Below are 11,005 nucleotides of genomic sequence, written 5' to 3'. Positions count from 1 at the left end.
ACTTCAGATACTTACTAGCTATGTGACCCTGGGTTCTATATACTGAAATGAACTTCTGAGTAATCATAATGGAAGTCCAAAAAGCAGAGCCAGAACAGATGTTTTTGTACCAACCTATCACACATAATGGTTATAACTGTTTCCTTTACTTGAAAAGAGTAATGAAGAAAAGAGAAAAATTTTCCTAGGTTTCTCTAAGTAATCTGTAGGGTGATTAGTTTCCATCATGCTTCGTCTGAGGGCTGCTTATAAATTATTCTGGAGAGTCTTTCAGCATGGACCTAAAACCATTGATCCTCTGCTTAACCAAGTAAATAAATGTGTGAATGAAGAACAGATTTTTGATATATTTGGAAAAAAATACAGCCAAGCTTTCAGAAAAATACGTGGGATGTGAATGTAAAGTACTTTGGCAGTTTCAAAAGGAAAAGGCTGAATTAATGAGAAATATTCCTTATGTCAGAGACCATCCTGAGGTTCTTACTCTTCATATTTTATTTTATTTTATTATTTTATTTTTTAACCATAACACAACTGTTTCTTTCAATATTGAAAAAATGTAAAATCATAACTAAACATTTCTTTACCTGGAACCAAGACAGCTGGATAATACAATAGAGGCTTAAGCGATGAGACCTCAGGGATGGTAGCAGCATTAAGGAGGAGTCCAAGCCATCCAGGAAGCACAAGCAAGAGGCAGCTGGCACAGGGAAGAAGCATACCACCCTGACCTCCCAACCCCACTCAAACACTGACATCCTGAGAAGAAACCCCACTCACTCCAACTTGACTTTCTGTAAATGAATATAAAAGAATGTTTTTCTTCTTCTGTGGGTTTGAAGATTCCCACAATAAGTCAACATTTAAGGCTTAGAGACTAAACTAAGCCTTGGTACTTTGAGGTATGTAGGACTGAATAGTGTATAGAGGGCTGAATTTGCAAGCAAAAAGATCTAGGTCCAAATCCCATCTGAGAGCCTCAGTTTCCTCACTTGTAAAATGAAGAGGGTAGAATTAATGATTTGTAAAGCCCCTTCCCACTCTAAATCTCTCTTTTTTTTAAATGCTTTATTAACTTCTGATTTACATAATTTATTTCCAACAGATTTTTAGTTACAAATTTTCTCCCCTTTTTTCCCTTACCCACCACCCCAAAAGAGCAGTCCCACAGGATATCTCCTCCTCCAATCTGGTCCCTCCATACCCCTTTCGACTTTTCCAGTGGATCTCTACGCCTCAGTGCCTGTATATCTTATTTCCCAATTACATGTAAAATATTATTAATTATAGTATATGTTTATATATATATTCTTACACCCACATATATATTTGAATGTTTGATTTTAAAACTATGAATTCCAGATTCATTCCCTTCCTTCCTTGTTACCCATCCTTACTGGGAAGATAAGCAGTTGAGTATAGGTTGTACATGTGTGGCTAATGCAAAACAATAACATAGTAGATATATTTTAAAGACTGATTATATTTGCCTCCCTCATATCCCACCTCCCACTTGTTCTATTCTCTAATTTGATCCATTCCCTTTTCAAAAGTGGGTGCTTCCAACTTCCCTCCCCCCTGCCCTGGCCTGCCCAACCTTCCATCATCCCGCCCCTCTCATCCCCTTTCCCCCCCACTGTCCTGCAGGGTGAGATACCCTATTTAGTGCGTATTTCATTCCCTTTTCAAGACAAATTCAATGGGAATAAGGTTGACCCATTCTCTTTTGCCTATCCATTCTTCCCCCCCATTGTAACCATTTTCCCTTGCCTCTTCTATATGAGATAGTTTGCCCCAATATGTCTCTCCCCATCTCCTCTCATTATATTCTTCTCTCACCTCTTAATTTCACCTTTTAAGTATCATCACTTACTGTTAAATTGGTCCTGTGCCCTCTATGTATATATACCTGTAAACATATATACACACATTCACATATGTATTCATATACCCATATACCCTCATATTTAGACGTTATATGTGTGTGTGTATTTATATTCCCTTCAACTATTGAGAAAAGTTTCATAAGTTACAATTATTGTTTTTCCATGTAGGAATGTTAATAGTTCAACTTTGATAAGTTCCTTATGGTTTCTTTTCCCTGTTTACCTTCTCATGCATCTCTTGCTTCTTGTATCTGAATGTCAAATTTTCTATTCAACTCTGGTTTTTTTCAACAAGAATGCTTGAAAGTCCTCTGTTCCACTGAATGACCATATTTTGCCCTGAAACATGATATTCAGTTTTTCTGGGTAGGTGACTCTTGGTTTTAATCCCAGCTCTTTGGCCTCCAGAATTTCATATCACAAGCCCTTTGATCCCTCAGTGTAGAAGCTGCCAGATCCTGGGTTATCCTGATTGAGTTTCCACAATATTCAAATTGTTTCTTCCTGGCTGCTTATAATACTCTCTCCTTAATCTGGGAATTCTGGAACCTGGATATAATATTCCTAGGAGTTTTCTTTTTGGAAACTTTTTCAGGAGGTGATCGGTGGATTCTTTCAACCTCTGTTTTGCTCTCTGCTTCTAAAACATCAGGGCAGTTTTTTTTGAGACATTCCTGGAGGATGATTTCTTCATTCTTACTTTGATCATGGCTTTCAGGTAGTCCAATAATTTTTAAATGGTCTCTCCTGGATCTATTTTCCAGGTCAGTGGTTTTTCCACTGAGATATTTCACATTGCCTTCTAATCTTTCATTTGTTTGGATCTGTTTAACAGCATCTTGATTTCTCATAAAGTCATTAGCTTCCATTTGCTCCAGTCTAATTCTGAAGCAATGATTCTTCTCATTGAGCTTTTGATATTCTTTTTCTATCTGGCAAATTCGGCTTTTTAAGGGATTCTCTCCTCATTGCCTTTTTGAGCCTCTTTTGCCTTTTGATTCAGTCTGTTTTTTAAGGTGTTATTTTCCTCATTCAGGCTGTTGACTCTCATTTTGTAATTTTCTTGCATTGTTCTCATTTCTCTTCCCCATTTTTCCTCCACTTCTCTTATCTGCTTCTTATGGTTATCTGTGGTCTCTAACCTTGCTCATATTTTCCTCTGAAGCTTTTGGTGCAGGAGTTCTGACTTCACTGTTTTCCTCCTGTTCCATGCTCTGCTCCTTTTTGTCCCCAAATTAGGAGTCTAATGTTGGAATAATCTGTCTGCTTTGCTTCCTTTGCCTGGTCATGTTGTGCCTCAGTCACTTGACCCCTGGGCTTTTTGCCACCGTAGGACTCCGCCACCAGACAGGGGAGCTTTTGTACCGAACACCAGGTTTTCTCAGCTGCTGGAGGTATTAGATGGGTGCCCTCACTTAGGTCTCAACAGGCTCTGGCAAGCTGGACACACACCCCAGAACCTCCACCCTTGACTGTAATCCAGATCCAAAAAGGTTAAAGCAAGAGCGATTACCCCTCAGACTGGTGCTTGGTCTCCCTACACTACGCAGGCCAGGAGCTAAAGCTGCCAAGTGTTGCTGGTTGGCTGTGCAGGCCTCTCAGGGGCTTCTTTCCCCAGGGTGCAAAAGCCACACACTCCCACTTACTGGATCCCATAGTCCAGGCTACACTGACCTCCCACTTTGTCCTTTCCATCTATGTGTTGATAAATCAGGAAATGGCCACAGCTGCTGCTCCTCTGGAGTCCCTCTGGCTGGCAGCTGGTCAGGTCTGCCCTGAGGCTAAAGCCTTGGTGTGGGGCTGGGCTCAGCTCCTAGTGCACTGAGCTGGCCACTTGCTGCCGACCTGCCAGGCTTTTCTCAGTGGGATGTTAGCTTCTCTGTGTCATTTTGTGGGTTCTGCAGCTCCAAAGTTTCTTTAGAGTCCCCTTTTTACATGGATTGGGGAAGGTGGAAGCTGGAGCAGCGGGGAGGTCCTGCTTCTACTGCACCATCTTGGCTCCTCCCCAATACTACTCTTCATATTTTAGCTAAGGATAAAATGCAATTAATGGGTGATGATACCTTTGTGAATATATTGTATATTATGTTAAGGTTTACTGTTGAGGCCCATGATTCTTTAGTTGAGCACCTCGTTATGGAAGCTTGGAGGAGGGCAGAAATGTTTGACCTTAAAATACTGTCAAAATTTTCCAGCTGCCTAGTGGATCAACTTATGGATTTCAGTCCTCTAATGGGAAAAGTAGCTGGCTTTTTAAATAGGAACTTGGATTCTGTGCAGGACTTAAGGACATTATCAATCTTGATGGTTAATGTAGGTTTTCTTATCTCACAGAATTTTTGTGAATGACTTGTGAACAAAGCAGAGCTTCTCTCAGACACAGTGGACAATTCCCAGTTTAATAATTCAATAGGAATATTGTGATTTCTCCAAAATATTCAATATAATTATTACCCATTATTAGAAAAGTGCAATTTTGTACTCACCAGTAATATTGCTCATCTGAATTAGGATATGCTTTAGTTTTATTCTTTCATTGTACAATTCACTTAAGTTTAATCATTTTCCATTTCAAGTATTAGCCAGAGAGAAGCTCTCTAAAATGACTGCTGTTTACTGTGATCCTGATTCCTTTGTAAAATTATTTGTTGTCTTGGGAACTTTGGCTAGACCAACAGAAGAGAAATGGCTTATGTCAGCTCTTAAAATGATGGTAGATGAACTGACCAGTCAACAAGCATTAGCCATAGTGGTCACAATGGAAGAAATGAATAGCAAAAATTCATATCTGATTGAAAAAAATTGCTTCTGTCTTACACACTTACTTGAATGTTTATAAAGCAGTGAAACTGGCAAAGATAACTACAGCCTTGATTCACTTGCATCTTCATAATTCAGGGTATATTAAGACACTGATAAAATTCCTACTTAAGCCATTTGAGAAATAATGTAATACCTAGTGAAATTTCTATGCTAGTCCATGTTATTGCTATGCTTCCTTTTCCTAATTTGGATGAATTGGGGCTTTCCTGGGCGGAATCCATTTTACCACAATATAGTTTAAGTGATCTCAATACTTTTGTATTATCTCCCTCAATGTGCATTCAACATGATCATTCATATCTGGACAATGTTTGTCAGAAAAAAACATCAAACTACTTACACAATTAAATACCTCTGGTTATCAGATATTACAACAAGCCAACAATTTGAATGCATTGTGAGAAGAACTTAAATACATTAATGGAGAATGGTTTGAGAAAGAACTTCTTGAAGAAACAATTGTCACCTTGCAATATCTGAGTGACCAAATCATGTACACAAACACCAACTTCTCAGCTTTTATCGTCAAGACTAACTATTTTAGTGCTCAAGTGCTTGACAAGATAGCTTCTGTGACAGTCCAGCATATCAATAAGACCCATCCTTTGGCAATCCATTCTATATTACTTCCTTTGAGTGTCCTTAACTATGATCCTCCCCAAAAGGATGAATTCTTTGGAGCTTGTATCCAGCGCCTTAACTCACAGTTAGGTCTCTTTGAACCTCGTCTCTTGTTGTTTCTTGCCTTTACATTGTCCTTTGCTGGGTGTTTTCCAGAAGATCTGATAAAGGCAGTATTTAATATCAAATTCCTAGCCCAATTGGATTTACAACTTCAATATTGCCTCCTTTTTTAAAAGACAAGAACCCACAAGCACCTCATAGAATTTAAATAGAGCAGTCTGTTTGGATTGCCCTGAATTTGAAATTCCTTGGTTTCATTACCATTATTGTCAGCAGCAGAACACTAAAGTTAATGACAGCATCAGTGCAGTACAACACCAGATTTATAAAATGTTGGGAGAAATATTAGGAGGACCCAATTATGTAAAACCGTTAGCTCTCACACCTTATGGATACAGAGTGGATTTTGAATATATATTGGATAAAAAGAAAAAGCCTCTTTCTCATAGAAATCATGGTGTGGTGTTGAATGAGCTGCCAAATGTACACTGGCGACCAGATACCCATGATACTAGGTCAGGGCTGCCACCATGAGCACAAAAGGTTGCATTAGAATTTCTGGATTCATGAGTATTTTGTAAAAACATCCCCCACTTAAAAGGAAAATATGCTATAAAAAAGACGTGGAAATTTTGGGTTATGATGTGATTCAGATCCCTTAGTTGGCATGGAATTCTATGGAATTATCAACAAATGATGCCTGTATGGAGTATTTGAGAGAGCATATGTTTGCAGAAGTCAAATCATAATTACAGTTTTTATTTATGATACATCAATTTTAAACTTCAATTATAATAGAAAATATGAGCTTGGGGAAGCTAGGTGGCACAGTGAATAGAGCACTGGTCTTGGAGTCAGGAGGATCTGAGTTCAAATCTGGCCTCAGACACTTAACACACATGCAAAAATTAGTTTTGTGACCTTGGGAAAGTCACTTAACCCCAATTTCCCCCCCCCAATGAAAATGTGAGCTTGATTAAAAACAATATTGTGAAATATTTAAGACTGGTTAAAAAAGATGATTGTTTCTGTGTAAAAAAAAAAGAGAGAAAACTTTTTGATTGAAAAGATTAAGACAATGTGACCTACGGGTGGAGAACTTTGACCTTTGTACTTTGTGTCCCTTTTGCCTCCTTAAGGATGGTTGAATTAAGGGCTTAATAAATGATTGAGTTACTAAATGGTTGTACTTTGAAATTATGTGGCCACTTTGGTGAAAACTATGTGGCCATTTTAGTGATAAGTTGTTATGTCATAACATTGTGAATGCTGTACTTTGATTTCTGTGAATGTTTTGCCCTAATTTACTGATAAATAAATAGAGAGTTCATTACACTATGTAATCAAAACCTTGAAACTGTTCACAGCAGCAGTACTCTGGAAAGCTGTTCATGCTTGGCTTTACACTGGGGAAATGGTGATAACAGAGTGATAACATAAATTAGGAAGTGAGAAAGGAAAATAAATGTGGACAGGCAAATAGAGAGGTAAGAAGTCAACAGAGTGCAATAGGAAACACACACACACACACACACACACACACACACACACACATACACACACTGGGCAGGTATAGAAAATAGAAGTCCTAGTATGGCCTCTGTTACTAATTACCTGAATGACCTTAAGTTTAACATTTTCATTTCTATGATCTCAGTTTCCTCATTTGTAAGATGTGCACTTACATAAGAGAATACCTAATATCTGGACCAGCTTTATCATTCTCCTTTGTATTTACTTTTAGACATAGTCTTGCAGAATTTTAGAGCTAGGGTTAAAAAAAAGTCTCTTAAAATTCTCTGCTAAGTCCAGGTATGTAGGAGGTACTATGTTTTTTAATTTCCAGTTAAATCATGTAAACAAACACTTTTCTCCCAGACTTCTTCCTCTATACCCCAGTCAACTCCTCCTATTACTGCATATCTATACCTTTGTGGTTTCATGATAATTTACTTTTGGAGGTTTAAAGTCTTTTAAGTTCTCAGTAGCATTTAAAAAGAAAACAAAAACCTCTCAATAATTTAATATCAACTTAACTATTATGAATAGGAGAGTTTCCTAAGAGGTCTTAGTTGTCTTAATTGTTGTTTTTGGTGTTTTATATGAATGAAAGTTAATTTATTTAAAAAATAATGCCCAAGTAAAAGATTATTTGGTCATTAGTTATAAATGAATCCAACTGTGACAAGAACATCTTATCTTTTTTGGCAAAAAAGATTCATTCCCATCTTGCTTATTACTTTGTGATTTAGATAAGATTTAACTTATCAGAAAAATGGAAAGTAGTGCTTTTCTTTATCAGTCATGGCTATACATAAATCTATGCAAGGGCACCTTCTTGGGAATCTGATAAAGATTCTCAGTTACACATCCTGACTTAAGAAATTTTAGAGAATTTTCCAGTGGGCAAATATTTTAAGCTATATTTTACAATCAAATAAATTATATTTTCCCCCAAAGTAACACATGATACAGTCAAATTCTACTTTTAAAAATAATTGCAGAAATTTCAAGAACTAAAATGATTTGGCATCAAAATTTTATTTGTTTTTAATTGTATTTTTCCCATTTTCATGTCGATAATTTATTCAGTTTTAAAAGATTTTGATTCTCAACTTTTTCTCCCTTTCTTCCCTATCCTTTTCCTACATGATATAGTATATACATGTTTATCGTGTAAAATATATTTCAATATGAGTCACAGTTATGAAAGCACAGATCAAAAAGAAAAAAAAAACATGGAAAAGAATAAAATGAGTTAAAAAAAAAAACATGCTTCAATCTGAATGCAAAGTCCATCCATTCTTTATCTGGATGTGGAGAGCATTTTTCCTTGTGAGTCCTTTGTACTTACCTTGGATCAATATTTTGCTGAGAAGTACTAAATCATTCATAGTTTATCATCACATGATGCTGCAGAAACCATGTACAATATTTTCCTGGTCCTGTTTATTTCATTTTGCATCAGTTTGTACAACTCTTTCTGTTTTTTTTTTTTTTCTGAAATGTGCTTGTTAATCTTTTCTCATTGCACCGTAGTGTTCCATTACATTTCTATTTCACAGTTTTCTCAGTCATTCCCCATTTGATGGGCATTCCCTCAGTTTCCAATGTGTTATCACCATGTAAAGGGTTGCTGTAAGTATTTTTGCACATGCAGGCCATTTTCCCTTTTTTATGATCTAGTCGGTATACAGGCCTAGTAGTGGTATTGTTGTTGCCCTTTGACAATTGCTCTCCAGAATGTTTGGATCAGTTCACACCTCCACCAACAGTGCATTAAGGTGCTAAATTTCCCACATCCTCTCCAAAATTTATCATTTTCCTTTTTTTGTTATATTAGATAGGTGTAAGTTGGTATTTCAGAGTTTTTTTAAATTTGCATTTCTCTAATCAAAAGTGAATTAGAGCACATCTTCTTATGCCTATAGCTACCGTTATTTTTTTTATCTGAAAACTGCCTGTTCATATCTGCTGATCATATATCAATTGGGGAATTATATGTATTCTTACAAATTTTACTAAATTCTCTATATATTTTAGAAATGAAGTCTTTACAGTTGCTGTAAAGATTGTTTCCCAGCTTTCTACTTTCCTTCTTATTTTGGTTGCATTGGTTTTGTTTGTACAAAAGCTATTTTTACAAAAGTACAATTCAATATAATCAAAATTGCCTGTTCTAAATTTCATAATCTTCTCTATCTCTTGTTTCTTCATGCATTCTTCCCACCCCATAGATCTGAAAGGTATACTATCCCTTGCTCTTCTAATTTGCTTACACTTTATGTCTAAATCATGCACCCATTTTGACCCTATTTTGGCAGTGTGAGGTGTTCATCTATACCTAGTTTGTGTCCTATTTTTTACAATTTTCTCAACAGTTTTGGTCAAATCCTTAGTTCTTATCCTTAAAGCTGGTGTATTTGTATTTATCCAACACTAGGTTACTATTTTTATTTATTGCTCTGTCTTGTGCACCTAATCTATTGTTCCACCAACTGGACCACCACATTGGTACATTACTCTATTTTATAGTCAGTATCTGATTGTTTTGATCCTTTCTGCTTTATAATATTGTTTGAGTTCTAGTTGCTAGGTCACCTTCCTTTGTATTTTTTTTTCATTAATTCTCTTCATATTCTTGACCTTCTGTTCTTTCAGATGGGTTTTGTTTCTATTTTTTCTAGCCCTATCAATAATTAACTATTTTTGGTAGTTTCATTGGTATGGCACTGAATAAGTAAATTAGTTTAGGCAGAATTTTCATTTTTGTTATATTGGCTTAGCTTACACATGAGCAATTTACTTTTTCCCAAGAGTTTAGATATGACTTCATTACAAAAATGTATCTATTTTTTTTCTCAGTTACACATAAAAACAATTTTTAACATTTGATTTTAAAACTTTGAGTTACAAATTCTCTTCCTTTCTCTCCTGCCCCACCCATTAGGAAAGCAAGCAATTCCATATAGGTTTTATGTGTGTAGACATGCAAAACACATTCATAATAGTCATGTGGTGAAAGAAAACGTAAACAAAACTCAAAAAAAAAGTTAAAAAAGTATGTTTCTAAATTTATTCAGACCACATCAGTTCTTTCTCTGAGGATAGATAGCATTTTTCATCCTATATCCTTCAGAGTTGTCATGGAACATTGATGATAATAGCTATGTCATTCACAGTTGATCATCTTAGCATATTGCTGTTACTTCATACCCAATATATTTCACTTTCCATAAACCTGGACAAGACAATGTAACCTTCAAAGAGCTTTCTGTCCCATGGGAATTCAGGAGCTGCCTCAGAGACTCTTGGTTCCAAGGCTGCTCTGTACTCATGAGAGATAAGGAAGTGCTGAGCGCCACAGTCCAGTTGCAGGCTCACAAGGACATCTCCCACTAGACAGCTCACTTGTTGAGCAGCAGCTGATGTGACTGGTTTGCCCCCTCTCCATTGGTTCACTCTCCCCATGCACAAGGAGATTACACTTGAATCATGCTCACTTTTAGTTATTAAGAGCTAGTTTTCTCCCCTGTGCATGCATTCAATATTGGAATAAACTACAAGTTAATTCTCCTTCTTGTCTCTGGTCTCTTCATCCCTTCTTGAGAACACAACCTAACGCTGGCCCTTAAGTTAGCAAAGTTAGTGGCTGCTTACAGCTGGCACCCAACGTGGGGCTGTTTGGGGCCTCAGAAGGACCCCAGGATCACACCAGTAAACCCCAAGACACATGGGGTATGAACACCCCTGCTTCCAGGGACTGCAGGAGGGATTCCCAAGTAATTGTGGTGATGTATCTGGAACTGGCAAGGAACTGGAAGAACAGTGAGTAAACATGGGGAAACACATAAGCACACTGAGATCAGGGGATAGAGAAAATTATATTAGGGCCATATATAAATGCATACAGAAACAAGGAGCAACTGTGCAGCTTAAAGACATCAGAAAATTCATTGATTTGGCACATAAAGTTTCATCATGGCTCCCTGAAGTAGGATGTTATGAACTTGTGTAAGGGTTATGGGATTTAAAGATCTTCCATGCCCCGTTGGACTTGCTGATGTAGCAGGAAGGGGCGGAGCAAGAGGAAGCGGAAGCCAAGCTAGCGT

General features: G+C 37.0%; 1 pseudogene; it reads left to right on the top strand.

The window, feature by feature from the left end:
* Positions 1 to 226: 226 nt before the first annotated feature.
* Positions 227 to 6,142, top strand: LOC138161588 (FAST kinase domain-containing protein 1, mitochondrial-like; annotated as a pseudogene).
* The last annotated feature ends 4,863 nt before the right edge of the window (positions 6,143 to 11,005 follow it).

The sequence above is a fragment of the Petaurus breviceps genome, unplaced genomic scaffold (genome assembly GCF_028583685.1).
Source record: "Petaurus breviceps papuanus isolate PSGF00001 unplaced genomic scaffold, PetGlider_PUasm1.0 118, whole genome shotgun sequence".
Taxonomy (NCBI): domain Eukaryota; kingdom Metazoa; phylum Chordata; class Mammalia; order Diprotodontia; family Petauridae; genus Petaurus; species Petaurus breviceps.
The sequence above is the reverse complement of the archived record's forward strand: the minus strand, read 5'-3'. Positions and strand labels throughout refer to the sequence as shown.